The sequence below is a fragment of the Apium graveolens genome, chromosome 4, assembly GCF_009905375.1.
Source record: "Apium graveolens cultivar Ventura chromosome 4, ASM990537v1, whole genome shotgun sequence".
Lineage (NCBI taxonomy): Eukaryota > Viridiplantae > Streptophyta > Magnoliopsida > Apiales > Apiaceae > Apium > Apium graveolens.
In genome coordinates, this window is record NC_133650.1 from 17,835,737 (window position 1) to 17,851,130 (window position 15,394).

At 37.6% G+C, this 15,394-nt stretch overlaps 1 non-coding gene across 1 annotated transcript; it reads left to right on the top strand.

The window, feature by feature from the left end:
* The first annotated feature begins 15,046 nt into the window (after window positions 1-15,046).
* LOC141722268 (small nucleolar RNA R71) lies at window positions 15,047-15,153 on the top strand. Its single transcript, XR_012575287.1, has one exon. It is a non-coding gene; the product is annotated as a small nucleolar RNA R71 (small nucleolar RNA).
* The last annotated feature ends 241 nt before the right edge of the window (window positions 15,154-15,394 follow it).

Consider the following 15,394-nt stretch of genomic DNA (forward strand, 5'->3'; position numbering starts at 1 on the left):
TGAATTTATAATATTTTAGACGATTTTGTGAGATTTTTAAAAATTTATCTACTAATTATTTGTATTTAAATAAAAAAAATGACCACAAAATTAAAAATAAATAATAGATAAATTTTTAAAAATCTTACTATATTATATAAAATACAGTACTCCACAAATAGTTTTCTGCAACAATTAAGACCCTGTGTTGCCGTTGCCGTTTATAAATGTTGTAATAGGTATATTCAATCTTGCCTATTACAACATTAGTTACTAGTGTTGGCATAGACATTCCCAAATGTTATATATTATATGTTGTATACATTAAAAGGTAATTTTAATTAAGTTTTATAAATATATACAATTTATATATCTTTTTATTGAAAATTGAATAACAATTTCACACGTGCGAATAAAAATTTCAGAAAAATAACAATTCTTATTTGTTTTACATCTTTTTCATACATTTGTGTGAATAATAATTATTATTCACACACATATATTAACGTTAAAAGAGGAATAATTTTAGCAAAAATATTAAAAATAAAATAAAATTACTGCCTAGAAATTTGACTAAGCGGGAAAAAGACCGCTCATTATTTTGGGGGAAATTGAAGGTAAACCTAACAACTCTCTCCCTCCATCTAGCGTAATTAGCTTCTCGAACACTCTCTCTACCCAACTTCGCCACTTTCTCTTGATTAGTTTCTTCAATTACAGCTTCTTCAAGGCTCAGTCATTGTAAAGAATCAATTTAGTTCGGGAGCATGGAGCCTCAAAATTCGAGTTTCAATTTAAGATTAAAGCTTAATTAGGGTGTTTACTCATATTAAGAGGCTCATTGGTGATGCTACTAAGCACCAAGTCGCTATGAATCCTATCAACACTATTTTTGGTAGGTTTTTCTCTCCGACTTCTAGAAATTTCTGAACTTATTGTGCTTGTTTTCGTGAATATGGCGTGTAATATGATACTACTCGAGATATGATACTACTAATAATATATTTTTTTTTAAGTTCATTTAAATGTTATGAACTGATAACACATAGCTAGGGGTGAGCAAAACTGAACTGAAACCGAAAAATCGAACCGAACCGTTCTAATTCGGTTCGGTTCGGTCCTGATTTTTCAGAAAATTGGTCTATTCGGTCCGTTCGGTCCGGACCGAATAGACCGAAATAAAATTCGTTCGGTCCGGTTCTTTTAAAAAATATTTCGGTCCAGACCGAATAGACCGAATAGACCAAATTATAAATACTATAATTTTATATTATATACATTGTATATATCTTAATAATTATAATCATAATCATAATTTGTAATTGTATTTATACACTCCTAGTACTCTATATTTCACCTTACTGTAATTATATTTTAGATTTTATAATTTTTGGTTTAAAATTTCAATAAAATTTTAGTTTTTAAAAAAATTCGGTCCGTTCGGTCCAAAACCGGACCGAACCGAATTATTTCGGTTCGGTCCGGTCTATATTACAATTTCGGTTCGGTCCGGTCCAAGAAAAAATGGTAATTCGGTTTTTCGGTCTATTCCATTCGGTCCGATTTTGGACCGAACCGACCGAATGTTCAGCCCTACACATAGCCATGCTACTTTTGAGATGATGATAGCTGTTTTCTAGATTTATTTGTATATCTACAACCTCTATGTGTCAACACATACGCCTAAGGTTGAATTATTGCGGTTAGTATGTTAATAAGGCCAATAGTCTATATGTACGTAAATAATGCAGTTTATAGTTTTTTCTCTGTTTTTCTAATGTAATCTGAACTCGTATAAAAAATGCAGCAAAGGCGTCGTTTGGGGAGAATGAATGGTAAGAATTGTTTTCCCTTTATAACCTAAATCTGTAAGAATTATTTTTCCACTCGTAAAATTAAGCAAATGTCTAACCCTTAACACTTACGTTTTCATTTTTATAATTTTTTTTACATCTGGTCACAACTCTTGAAAAGTTTCCTTCTACCAAATGTAAGTATTAGTATATGAGACTTAGTTACTGATTTAATGCATCTACATTATTATATATATATATGTTTGCATGTCTATGTTGTCTGATCTTGGAATTTTCTTGCTTGAAATGTTTACCATAAAAAGGGAAACTGACAGCTTGTTTGTTAAGGTTGTCAGCATCCGTTTTAACCATATGATGTTTGTACCCATGTAAATTGATAGTTCTAACATGCCAAGTCAAGTAAACTCATATTTTTGTATATTAGGATGATGAATGTCTACTTGCTCAACCATCACTTTTTATCGATTCATCTCTTGCTTCTAACATACTGCACAAAAGAGGATATGAATATTCTCTTTCTTGTTCTCGTTGCGTTAGGAAATTATCTGTGTTGTCTAGATCTTTGTCTTCTCTGCTCTAGGGTTGTATTGTTATCGATTCATCTGCTACCTGGTCTAAGTAAAATGATGAAGTTTTGTTTATAATATGCATATATTTAGATAATTGAATACATTACAATTTTTTTATAACATTAAATCTTGTGACATGTTGTAGCAGGGATCTTCAGATGTAGATTTCTTCACATAATATGAAGAGGGAAACAAGTATAAAATTGAGGAAGTAATTGGTAAAGGAAGCTGTGGTGTTGTTGCTCGCTGTCTCCAGGAAAGGGCCCTACTAGTTTCCACATTGTAGTTGCAACAAAGAAATATATAATATCCTAATATGTGAAACATACTTGGCTATGCAGTGATCATTGATTACATTTACGTGTTTGCTGAAAATGGCCTTGTGGCTTATAAAGAAGGCAAGATTATCGGTACCCAGGTATTGCATGTTAGGTCACACAACACTGTAGAAGGGGGTTTAATATAGTGTTTAATACAATCAAATCGATTTCGAACACAAGTAACAGTAAATAGATATATTCAATATAATAAAATTTGTTACAATGGAACTGTTCTCTCTCAGTGATGAACAAATATCACTAAGAGCTGCTAGGTTATAATGTATGATCTTCTCGATAATGATAACACTTATAGTGTAAACCTATGTCTGTATTTATATAATACACAGTTACAAGATAACTTCTAATTGATATGGAATATAATTTTATCTCCTAAAATATATCAATCATATATCTTATACAAGTCTTCTTATCTTCAAACTCTTTCCATGCATATCTTCTTTTGTTTTAGTCTCGATCTTCTATCATGTAAATCAACTTTCCTTCATTAACTATAAGTCCTCCCGTACTTAAGTTCTGATATGACCTTAAGTTATGATATCTATCTTCTGACTTCCAGTAAGTACTGATTCCAGTAAGTCCTGATATTTTCTATTTGTTAAGATCTGAAAACTAAACATGAAACATATTATACATGACATCTCAAATATATCCAACACTGCATTAATCCCTTCATCCCGAGTTGATTGACCATTTTATGCGATGCATTATGATGAACACATCTCAATTTTGTGTGTAGAGTCTAAAGACTTTTATTGGGGAAGATAACCTGAAGGTAACATGTTGGCTTGTCTTTGTGGTCCTAACATAATTTTCTTATAACATATTACGAGATTTTTGTATTTTTGGTCATTGTACTGTTACAATTTTTTATGATTTCGTGTCAGAAAGGTTGAAAATCATATTATAATTGGTTTTTAAAATTTTAGATGTACAAAATTGAACTCATCTGTAATCTGTTTAATGGGAAAGTTTATGTGTATGGTTGTGCAGTTAATCTATTGTTGACAGACATTTTAATTGAATTCAAAATTTTGATATATTTTGATATATTTTCAATGATTAATTTTATCATTCACTACATTGCTGACTTGGACATTCCTATTAAACGGTTAGTAGATAAAATTTTGAATTATCTAAGATATATGTTTGTTTTATCTAGAATGAGAAGAATTGACTCCGAGAGGAAAAACAGAGGTTTGAAGAAAAAGATGAGCTGGAAAATCAGTTAAGTATTATGAATGCACAACCAAAAAATCAAGGCAAATTATTTTTGAAGATAATGAAGGTCGAAGAGAAAGTGGTTACAAAGATGCGGAAGAACTTGATATAGATTTATAGACGCCCTAGTTAGACAATTTTTATGGACTTACTTTTTCTCAAGTAAGAGCATGTAAACCTTCATTTATGTTGTTTTTTATTTTAAAGTTGAGGACCATAAATTTTGTAATGATATTTGTGATTATATTTGTGCAATAAAAAAATATAGTTTACCTATTATGTTGCATTTGTGATTGTGAAAATAAGTATATATACAAATCGTATAATATCAAAAAATTACAGGTGGGCCCCGAACATGAAGCCCTGTTGTGGGACCCATTTTTACACCATATTGTACCTTTTTGCAACATAAATTTGGGGTGTTGGGATAGGTATATAAAATGTTGCCATTGATACCTAGGATAATGGAGAAAAGACTAACACCACAAAAGTGTTGTCGTTGATTTTTATTAGTCTGCATCAACATTATTTCGACCTTTTGTAATATTTCTGAGTTGTTGCAGAAAGCCGTTTATGGAGTAGTGATACTAGAATTCATACTTCTTTATTTGGTTGTAATAGAATTCAACAAAAATATATAGAACTCCATAAAATAATTTTTAATTCTGGAACACATATTTTGAGGTGTCTATTTGGTATTTATTATGACTTTAGTGATTCAAATGATACCCTGTTAAGTTTGATGATTAAATTCATATATGTCATTCAATTGAGTGACTACTTTGATATTTAACCATTACTCAATCTACTACTCTTGCAGTTCAAGGTGCTGAAACTCAACGACGGTCTGATCAAGTCTTTCCATTTCAAGTTTTTCAGGTTTTCCAACATAAATCAAAATATTTACAAGGGATCACATGAAACCTTTTGTAAAGGTTGAAGTTATTTCTTAAATAGGATTGTCAGAGTCTACTCAACATAAAATAGAGCCATCATATTGGACAATGAATCAGAGTGTCAAATGTTTAATGCCAAGAGTGACCATATTGGTCTTGGTCATGATGAACTAGAAAAGAAGACTATTGATGCCACAAATCTCAAATCTGATTTACCAGCTCTTGTTGACAAAGTTGATGAAAATGTGACTCAAAAGCACCTGAATAACCTCATATCTATACAACTTGTCTACAAAAGCAAAATAAACAAGGAATATAGTCTTGGAAAAGGCTTGGTTGCTAAGGAAGAAAGAACTGATATATACTATATTTCCTTTTGATGGACGGGCAAGATGAATGGATATGCATACATAACACACTATTATACCACAAAAACGAGGAGGAATAGAATTATGTCAAATTTTTCTATCTAAAAGTGCTCAAGTTTCTCATGGATGGAATGAATCAACATTTAACTAGATGACTGAGATAGATATCTACCATATACTAACACAAAATACAAGTTATGAGTGTCACTCTCTCTTGAAAAGAGTACACTTGTCATTCTCACAATTAATTTTAAATATCATTAAATTTTTAATACATGTCATTCTCACAATCAATTTAGATATAATTTTAATTTAGTTGACATGCTCTTTTCTCTCGTCCCATTAATCCTCATTCTTCCTTATTTTTTTAATTTTGAAACCTTTTTTTAATATTTTTTCACTAATTCTCTTCTTCCTTTTTTTTTAAATTTTGAAACATTTTTCAATACTTTTAGAAAAATATCCGACTAATCTAAATTTTACAAGACATCCTCTACCAATTAACGCTCGCCAAAATTAAGTAACCTACAATTATTCAAGTTATATTAAAATAAATTATATATACCAATTGATATTTCGTACTTAAAATTGAACACATTATAATTATTAATTATCTATTTTAATACTAAAATTATAAAATATTGAACAATAATAATTATAATATAACCAAGTATCTGCCCTTAACTAATTCAGTAAACTAGCAAGGAATTGTACAAGATAAAAAAAGTAAAATGTCAACCTTCAAGCTACAACATGTTTATTTTAATGGACAGGATAAAAAAAATGCTAATTTAGTCTCTCGAATTCAAACCAGACAAGTAAGGAATTTATGTTTATTATCAAGCTCTATGAAGGTGTTAGGGCGAAATCACGCACTAATATTCACGCAAGTATACGCGTTCGCAAGTAATATAGAATACTTTCTAATTCGTTCCCTCAGAGACTCAGACTAAGTTATTGTCTAATTTAACTCACTCACCAATGTATGATTACTTCTCAATGTTAAGATAATAACACTTAAAATTGTTGGTTAAATATTAACTATAATTAACTACTTAATTAACCACTTAACTAACACTGCAATTTATCAATAATAAAACACTCATGAGATCATAACTTCATTATTACTTCCTTCTATAGCCATAGTTATTACCTTTAGCATGTGACAGTGATGATATTAATCGAATAACACAAAACTGATAAAAGCCAACTTTCATTGTACTAATACCATTCTACCAAACATCCACAATTAAGATAGAAGTTGAATAGTCATCAATTATGTTGAGTTCCTATATGTCTACAGAAATTGACAACACAACGATTTAAGCACAAGTTATTCCTTTTGATTACATAGGGCAAATAAAACTGTTAGAGTTACCCACTAACCATGCACAACGTACATGAACCTATGCTAGCATGGTAAGTTCTAAATCTCAAGATCCACTGTCGCTTCACAAGATATTAACACCCTATCTTATATGTTCGCGACGCACATAAGACGAATACGCACAACCAATACTAGATATCATGCAATCATCACACACTAAAGTATTAAACAATTAACTAAAGAATTCCATAATAAATCCGTTGCAACCCTACGATCACGATTAGCCCATAATAGAACTTATCGCCATCATGGGTTCATATGAAATCATGACAAACGAACACAAGAAAATAACAACTAAACTAATTATATTAAAACAGAGTACGTCACAAGAGTAAATAAGTCAAAGCAAGAAAACTAGCATCCAACGTTACAACGAAACAAGAATCACAAGAATATATGCTTCCTCTTCGCTGCTGTGCTAAATCGGTCTTCTTCCTTATCTCCTTCGCTTCTTACAAAACACAATCTAAAACATAATCCCCTCTTAATACTCTGCGAAAAACGTCTCAAATCTACTTATATAATAGTCCCATAAAACTCAGATTACATAGAAGTTGGAAGCCAAACAGAAGTAGAAGTCTAAAATAATATATTATTTTCCCCGACCCTGCGCGGCCGCTCAGCATTTCTGCGCGGGCGCGCAAGGCTGCTGCACGGCCGCTCAGTATTGCTGCGCGGGCGCGCAGGACCCTACTGGAAAATTTCCAGGTTTGCTCCGTTTCTTCGCCGTAATCTGCCCGTTCTTTTCCTCTCGCAATGGTGAACACATGCCAAGGCTTATTCTTGATGATTCCTCCTCCGAAATGCAACTAATACCCTGAAATACATAAACACTAGAAAAACGCATCAAATATACAAAATACTTGATTTCAAGACACCAATTTAAGCCATTTTAAGACGTTCTAAGTGGTACAAAATGCCACTTATCACACCCCCAAACTTAAATCAATGCTTGTCCTCAAGCGTCACAGACTCAAAAACAAATAAAAATATGCATGAATGCAATCTATATGAAAATGCAACGATCCCCCTTACTACAATTAACCAACCAAATTGTCACGTCTCAACGAATGCAGTTAGACACTAAAGATCAAGAAACTCATGCAAACGGACACACCGCCAGAAACGTGGTGTGTGCAAATGCTTAACAGATATGCTTCGGAACTAGACCAATTACTATGACTAGACTTCCCTCAAGGCAATCCTACGATTATACAAAGAATAAAAATTCTAGGCACAAAGTGATATACAACACTACAAGAACTTTAGAGCTTACTACGGAATCGTGCTTTTTATTTACAACGCAAATGCTTATTTGACCGTGCAGTGAGTGAGATCCACAAAAGACTTATACAATGGTATCCATGTAACGAGCGTTAGGTTAGCGGATCTCAGACTCTAAAAGCCTTAGGTCACTAGGCACAAAGTCCCCTAAGAACTTAATAACTCGAATACCAAAGAGCCCACTCTTGATCAATTACGCAAATTTTTTTTTTTTTTTAACTCTGAGCAAGTGCGTTTCGCTCCATCTTGCTCAACCCTAGACTACTCGCATAACATGCGAGCCGGCTACTAGCCATTTGACGCCTAGCCACAACTAGCAACAAATTCCATTTTTACTCCATTTTTTTCTTTTTCATGCCTTTACCACTAAGAACCTATTATCAAATTCTAAGCATAATAAATAGATTATCCTCGAAAATAATCAGATCATAACAACAATCTAGTCCTTCAGCATTCTCTAAGACTTAGTGACAATACAAGTGCTTCTAGCATGCATATCAACCTACACAACTTAATATCACTTTAATGCTATCACTACACTCGCATCAATATCATAATTCAGTCGATAAATCATTGCAAAAGGGATCATGGTATATGCATGAGCTATATGATATGACAATAAATAAAGCTATATAAAAAAAACTATATGGCAAAAATCATGCAACTCTATGAACTAACTATCATGAATATGCAACTATATGACACACACAAAATATTCCTTAACTACCACCCCCAAACTTAAAATCTTCACTGTCCCCAGTGAAGGTAGTAGAAAGAAACACAGGGTATACCTACTCGGAGTCATCATCATCATCACCCTCAGTGGATGGAGTATCAGGCGGCGGGTATGCAGAGTCCTCACCAAAAACTGGCCACTGGATATCAGCTCCAAGACCTCGAAAAGCAGTCCCTAACGTAAGGGTGAGCTCTTGAGCAAACCTGCTCTGCGTCTCATACATGGCATCCATCCGCCGTGAAAGCCTCCTATACTGGGCATCACCCATCCCAGCACCCTCCTGAGCTCTCGAAGAACTAGCCTCACCATGCCCTGGCCTGGCCATAGTAGCACCTCGTGCTGGACGCCCTCCTGGAAGACGATAACCCAGCCCATGCTCCTCAGGCTCACCACCGGTCCACTCCTGCATCCCATTCAGAGTGCTAGAATCTATAGGAGCTGCTGGCAACTGCAACTGCTCATGAGCCGGCCAGTTCACTCCTACTGCACGGCATAGCTTTATAACCGTGGATGCATAAGGGATGTTCATATGCTTTGCTCCCCTCAAAAAATTCAGAATTCCTTGGTAGATAAACTCACCAAGGTCCATATAGTATTCCTCATTCAGAATTCCCCACAACAACTGTGCTCTCTCAACTGTGACCTCGTGTGCATGTGAAGAAGGCAAAATATTAGCACATATAAATGCGTTCCATGCACGGGCATACCTGTTCATGGTGATCGCCGGAAAGTGACGATACTCATTATTGGCTGGACTGCGGTTCCAACTGTGCCCGGTCGACAGAGAGTCACACAAATTAAATCCAAGTCAAAATCCTCAGCAGTCTTTTCATTCCAGTTCTCCTCCTCGGGCTTCCTCTCTCGCTGTCCAATCACTCGGCGAATCGCCGCAGGATGATAATCAACTGTCAGCCCCCGAACTACAGAAAACCCATTCTTTTCAGCCTTCGCATTAGCGTAGAACTCGCGAACAACACTCATCGGTACTGCTTCGTGTGACTCACAAAAAGCTATCCACCCCTTCTCTGCAATCATGGGCAACAACTCACCATCCCTCCCTGATGGTAAAAACCCCCTCTCCTTCAGAATCGGCTTCCCCAACAGCCTAGTGTACTCCTCCTCCGCGGCTCTGTCAGTTAACCGAGGCCTCGCAGCAGTACCCCTTGATGAATCAGCAGTAGGAACTGTGCTGTTGCTGTCAATAGTGTGTGCTCTCTTGGGTGCCATTGATTTGTGAATAAAAGTGTGTAAGAACTGATTTTTGATGTTTATGAGAGGGTTTAAGTGTAGGAAGTTGTGTGAGATATGTAGGATAGGTGTATGTATATATAGGGTGTGGAGTAGGTTAAATTAGATTAGGAGTGGGGTTGAGGTATAAAATCATGGGGTAATGGGAAAAGAATTCGTGGGTTTATGGGCTGTAATGGTTTTTTTTGTTTTTTTTTTTCTGAACTGTAAAAAAAAAATTCTGGAACTCGACCCCTGCGCGGCCGCTCAGCATTTCTGCGCGGGCGCGCAGCAAGCTGCGCGGCTGCTCAGCATAGCTGCGCGGGCGCGCAGAGGGTCTCTGGAAAAAAAAAAATTTCAGCCCCTGTTTTCTGATTTTTTTGTGTTTTTGGATAGGTTATTAACTTCTAAGGGTTCCTGTAACAACAATTCATGGGTTGCCTCCCACGCAGCGCTTCTTTTTCGTCATTAGCTTGATGTTCCGTTCCTTTCTCACGTAGTCAACAAAATGGCACTAACCACCTCTCGGTTTGCCATGTCCCCATAGTAGTGCTTCAACCGCTGACCGTTAACCTTGAATGCTTGGTCCGAATCATTCTCAAAAATTTCCACCGCTCCATGTGGAAATACAGTTTTGACAATAAAAGGTCCAGACCACCTTGATTTCAACTTCCCAGGAAAAAGTCGGAGCCGAGAGTTGAATAACAGAACTTGTTGCCCTGGCACAAACAACTTAGGATGTAGCTTCCTATCGTGCCACCTTTTCACCTTTTCCTTATACATTTTGTTATTCTCGTACGCTTGAAGTCGAAATTCATCAAGTTCATTAAGCTGAAGCATTCTTTTCTTACCAGCTGCATCTAAATCCAGGTTCAATTTCTTCAATGCCCAGTAGGCCTTATGCTCAAGCTCCGCCGGTAGATGACATCCCTTACCGTACACCAACTGAAACGGTGACATCCCAAGTGGAGTTTTGTATGCTGTTCTGTAAGCCCAAACAGCTTCATCGAGCTTTAAAGACCAATCCTTCCTTGATGGACAAACAACCTTCTCTAGAATGCGCTTTATCTCTCTGTTAGACACTTCCGCTTGACCATTTGTTTGCGGATGATAGGCAGTAGCTACTCGATGATTCACATTATAACGCTGCATCATAGAAGTGAACTTACGGTTGTAAAAATGCGATCCTTCATCACTTATGATTACCCGAGGTGTTCCAAACCTTGTGAAAATTTGCTTATGAAGAAAATTTAGCACTGCCTTTGCATCATTTGTTGGTAAAGCTTTAACTTCGACCCATTTGGAGACATAGTCGACTGCCAGCAAAATGTACTGATTATTGCAAGACGAGATAAAAGGCCCCATGAAATCGATTCCCCATACATCAAAGACCTCGACTTCAAGCATCACATTTAATGGCATCTCATCCTTCCTTGACAAATTTCCCACTCTTTGGCAACGATCACACCTTAAAACAAACTGATGAGCATCCTTGAACAAGGTGGGCCAGAAAAAACCTGCTTGCAGAATACGAGCTGCCATTTTCTCACCTCCATAGTGTCCACCATAAACCGTGGCATGGCAGTCTCGTAATATCCCCTCCGTCTCACAGAACGGGATACATCTCCTGATGATCTGGTCAGCTCCCTGTCTAAACAAATATGGTTCATCCCACATATACCACTTCACCTCATACAGAAACTTCTTCTTTTGCGCGGATGTCAAATTGGGAGGCATTATATTGCTGACAAGATAGTTTACAATATCTACAAACCATGGTTCTTCCTCCTGAATTGCAAACAACTGCTCATCCGGAAAAGATTCATTGATTAACATCCTATCTTGTGAAGTAGAATCGGGATTCTCCAACCTAGAGAGATGGTCAGCTACTTGATTCTCGGTACCTTTTCTATCTTTGATCTCTAACTCAAATTCCTGAAGTAAAAGCACCCAACGAATGAGTCTCGGCTTCGAATCCTTCTTAGAAACCAGATAGCGAATAGCTGCATGATCAGTGAATACTGTCACTTTCGTACCAAGCAGATAAGATCGAAATTTCTCAAAGCCAAAGACTATAGCCAAAAGCTCCTTCTCAGTAGTGGTGTAGTTCAATTGGGCCCCATTTAAAGTCTTACTCGCATAGTAGACCACATGGAAGAGATTTTTCTTGCGCTGTCCTAGAACTGCACCTACCGCATAGTCACTCGCATCACACATCATCTCAAACGGTTCTGTCCAATCTGGTGCTGTAATAACTGGTGTCGTGATCAAACTCTTCTTGAGAGTCTCGAATGCTGCCAAACATTCATCATCAAATTTGAAAGGCACATCTTTCTCAAGTAAATTGCACAACGGCTTAGATATCTTTGAAAAGTCCTTGATGAATCGCCGATAAAAACCCGCATGACCGAGAAAACTACGGATTCCTTTCACTGAATTAGGTGGGGGAAGATTTTCAATGACTCCCACCTTGGCCTTGTCCACCTCCAGACCTTTGCTAGAGACCTTATGCCCAAGGATAATGCCTTCACGCACCATAAAATGACATTTCTCCCAATTAAGCATCAAATTAGTTTCCACGCATCTTTTGAGTACGGCGCGCAGATTATTCAAGCATTCATCATATGAGTGTCCAAAGACGGAGAAGTCATCCATGAACACTTCGACGTTATTTCCAATCATGTCAGAGAATATAGCCATCATACATCTCTGAAAGGTGGCCGGGGCGCCACATAACCCAAACGAAACTCTACGAAAAGCAAATGTGCCAAATGGACAAGTGAAGGTAGTCTTTTCCTGATCCTCTGGTGCAATACAAATCTGATTATACCCGGAATACCCATCCAGAAGACAAAAATACTCATGTCCCGCCAATCTGTCCAGCATTTGATCAATGAATGGGAGAGGGAAGTGATCCTTTCTTGTGGCTTTGTTCAGTTTTCTATAATCCATGCATACTCTCCATCCTGTAACTGTTCGAGTAGGGATGAGCTCATTCTTTTCATTTGCGACCACAGTGATACCTCCCTTCTTAGGAACACATTGTACAGGGCTCACCCACGAGCTGTCAGAAATAGGATAAATGATGCCTGCATCTAGCCATTTCAGAATTTCTTTCTTCACCACCTCCTTCATGATTGGGTTCAGTCTTCGCTGCTGTTCCATAGTTGGCTTACTACCTTCCTCTAACAGAATTTTATGCATACAATATGAGGGACTTATCCCTTTGATGTCTGCTATAGTCCATCCTATAGCCGATTTGAATTCTCTCAAAATCCTTAAGAGCTTGTCTTCCTCACTACCTGAAAGGTCAGCTGAAATAATAACAGGTAACGTAGATGAATCACCTAAAAAGGCATACCTCAAGTGTTCAGTTAATGGTTTGAGCTCTAAGGTAGGCGCTTCCTCTATTGATGGTTTGAGCTTCCCTTCAGCGTTCTTAAGGTCAGAAGTACCAAGAGGTTCAAATGGTATATCTAGCTTTCGCTTCCAGGGAGAAGCGTTCAGATATTGTAATTGCTCGTTGCTATCTTCATCATCATTGTCAAATTCCCCCACTAAGGCCTTTTCCAATGCATCAGACATTAGCATGTGATCGAGTTCCGAAGTAACCGCAGAATCAATCACATCCACTTTTAAGCACTCCTCATCTTCTGTAGGGAATTTCATTGCCTTGAATACGTTGAAGGTCACATCCTGATCTTGAACCCGCATAGTAAGTTCTCCTTTTTGCACATCTATCAAGGTACGGCCAGTTGCCAAGAAAGGCCTCCCCAAAATTATGGGAATCTTTTTATCTTCCTCAAAATCCAGAATAACAAAATCAGCAGGAAAGAAGAGCTTATCCACCTTGACGAGCACATCCTCAACTATGCCCCTTGGGTAAGTAATGGAACGGTCCGCCAATTGTAGCGACATGTATGTGGGTTTTGGATCAGGTAGATCCAGCTTTTTAAAGATCGACAACGGCATCAGATTAATGCTTGCTCCCAAATCACAAAGGCACTTGTCAAAAGTTAGATTGCCAATGGTGCAAGGAATGGTGAAGCTTCCTGGATCTTTCAGTTTTGGTGGTAACTTTTGTTGCAGAACCGCGCTGCATTCTTTCGTGAGAGCAACGGTTTCAAGGTCATCCAGTTTCACCTTCTTTGAAAGAATAGTCTTCATAAACTTCGCATAACTAGGCATTTGTTCCAGAGCCTCAGCGAAAGGTATATTGATGTGAAGTTTCTTGAACACTTTCAGAAACTTCCCGAACTGTTTATCCAGCTTTTGTTGCTGCAATCTCTTAGGAAAAGGTGGTGGAGGATAGAGTTGTTTCTCCCCTGTATTAGCCTCAGGCAGAGTGTGTTCAACTGTAGTCTTCCTTGGTTCCGCCGCTTTCTCCCTTTGCTTAGATTCTTCATCTCGAACTTCAGCTTCGACTTCTTTTGCCTTTTCAGCATCAGCTACTTTTCCAGACCTTAAGGTAATAGCCTTGACTTGCTCTTTAGCTTCCTTCCTGCCTGGTACTTCCGTGTCACTGAGAAGAGTGCCAGGTTGACGATTGAGCACTGCATTGGCTAATTGACCGATTTAATTTTCCAAGGTCTTGATAGAAATCGCCTGACTCTTGCACAACAGCTTAAGTTCCTCAAAATCAGCACTAGTAGGTGCAGCTGCACTTCCCTGTTGAGGATATGATTGTCTTGTAGCATACTGCTGTGGTTGCTGGAATCCAGGTGGGTTAAACTGTTTACTCACTCCTTGCTGATATGGTGGCTGAATAGCATTCTGATTATTTCCCCAGCTGAAATTTGGATGATTTCTGTTGTTAGGATGATAGGTTGCTGGCACAGGCTGCTGTTGTCGCTGATAATTATTCACATACTGAACAGATTTGTTGACAAGAGAACACTGATCCGTAGCATGAGAACCTGCACAAAGCTCACAAACCATAGCTATTTGATTAACTCCATACGTAGCCAAAGAATCAACCTTCATTGATAGCGCTTGGAGCTGGGCTGCAATAGCGGTGGCTGCATCAACTTCCAGAATACCTGCTACCTTGCCTGATGTCATCCTCTGAGTTGGGTTTTGATGCTCATTTGCAGCCATCGTCTCAATAAGATTGTACGCCTCAGTATAGCTTTTAGCCCATAAGGCGCCTCCAGCTGCTGCATCGAGCATGGGCCGAGATTGAGCCCCCAAACCATTATAAAAACCAGTGATTACCATCCAATCCGGCATTCCATGATGTGGACATTTTCTCAACATTTCCTTGTAGCGTTCCCAAGCCTCGCACATAGATTCTGTAGGTTGCTGCGCAAACTGAGTAAGAGCACTCCTCATAGCAGCAGTCTTTGCCATTGGATAAAACTTCACCAGAAACTTTTGCGCAAGATCTTGCCACGTAGTGATTGACCCAGCTGGTTCAGAATGTAACCAGTCTTTAGCCTTATCCCTCAGTGAGAATGGGAAAAGCCTCAACTTGATAGCCTCATCAGTCACGCCATTATACTTAAAAGTGCTGCAGATCTCGACAAAATTCCTTATGTGCATGTTGGGGTCTTCAGTTGCCGCTCCTTCAAAAGAA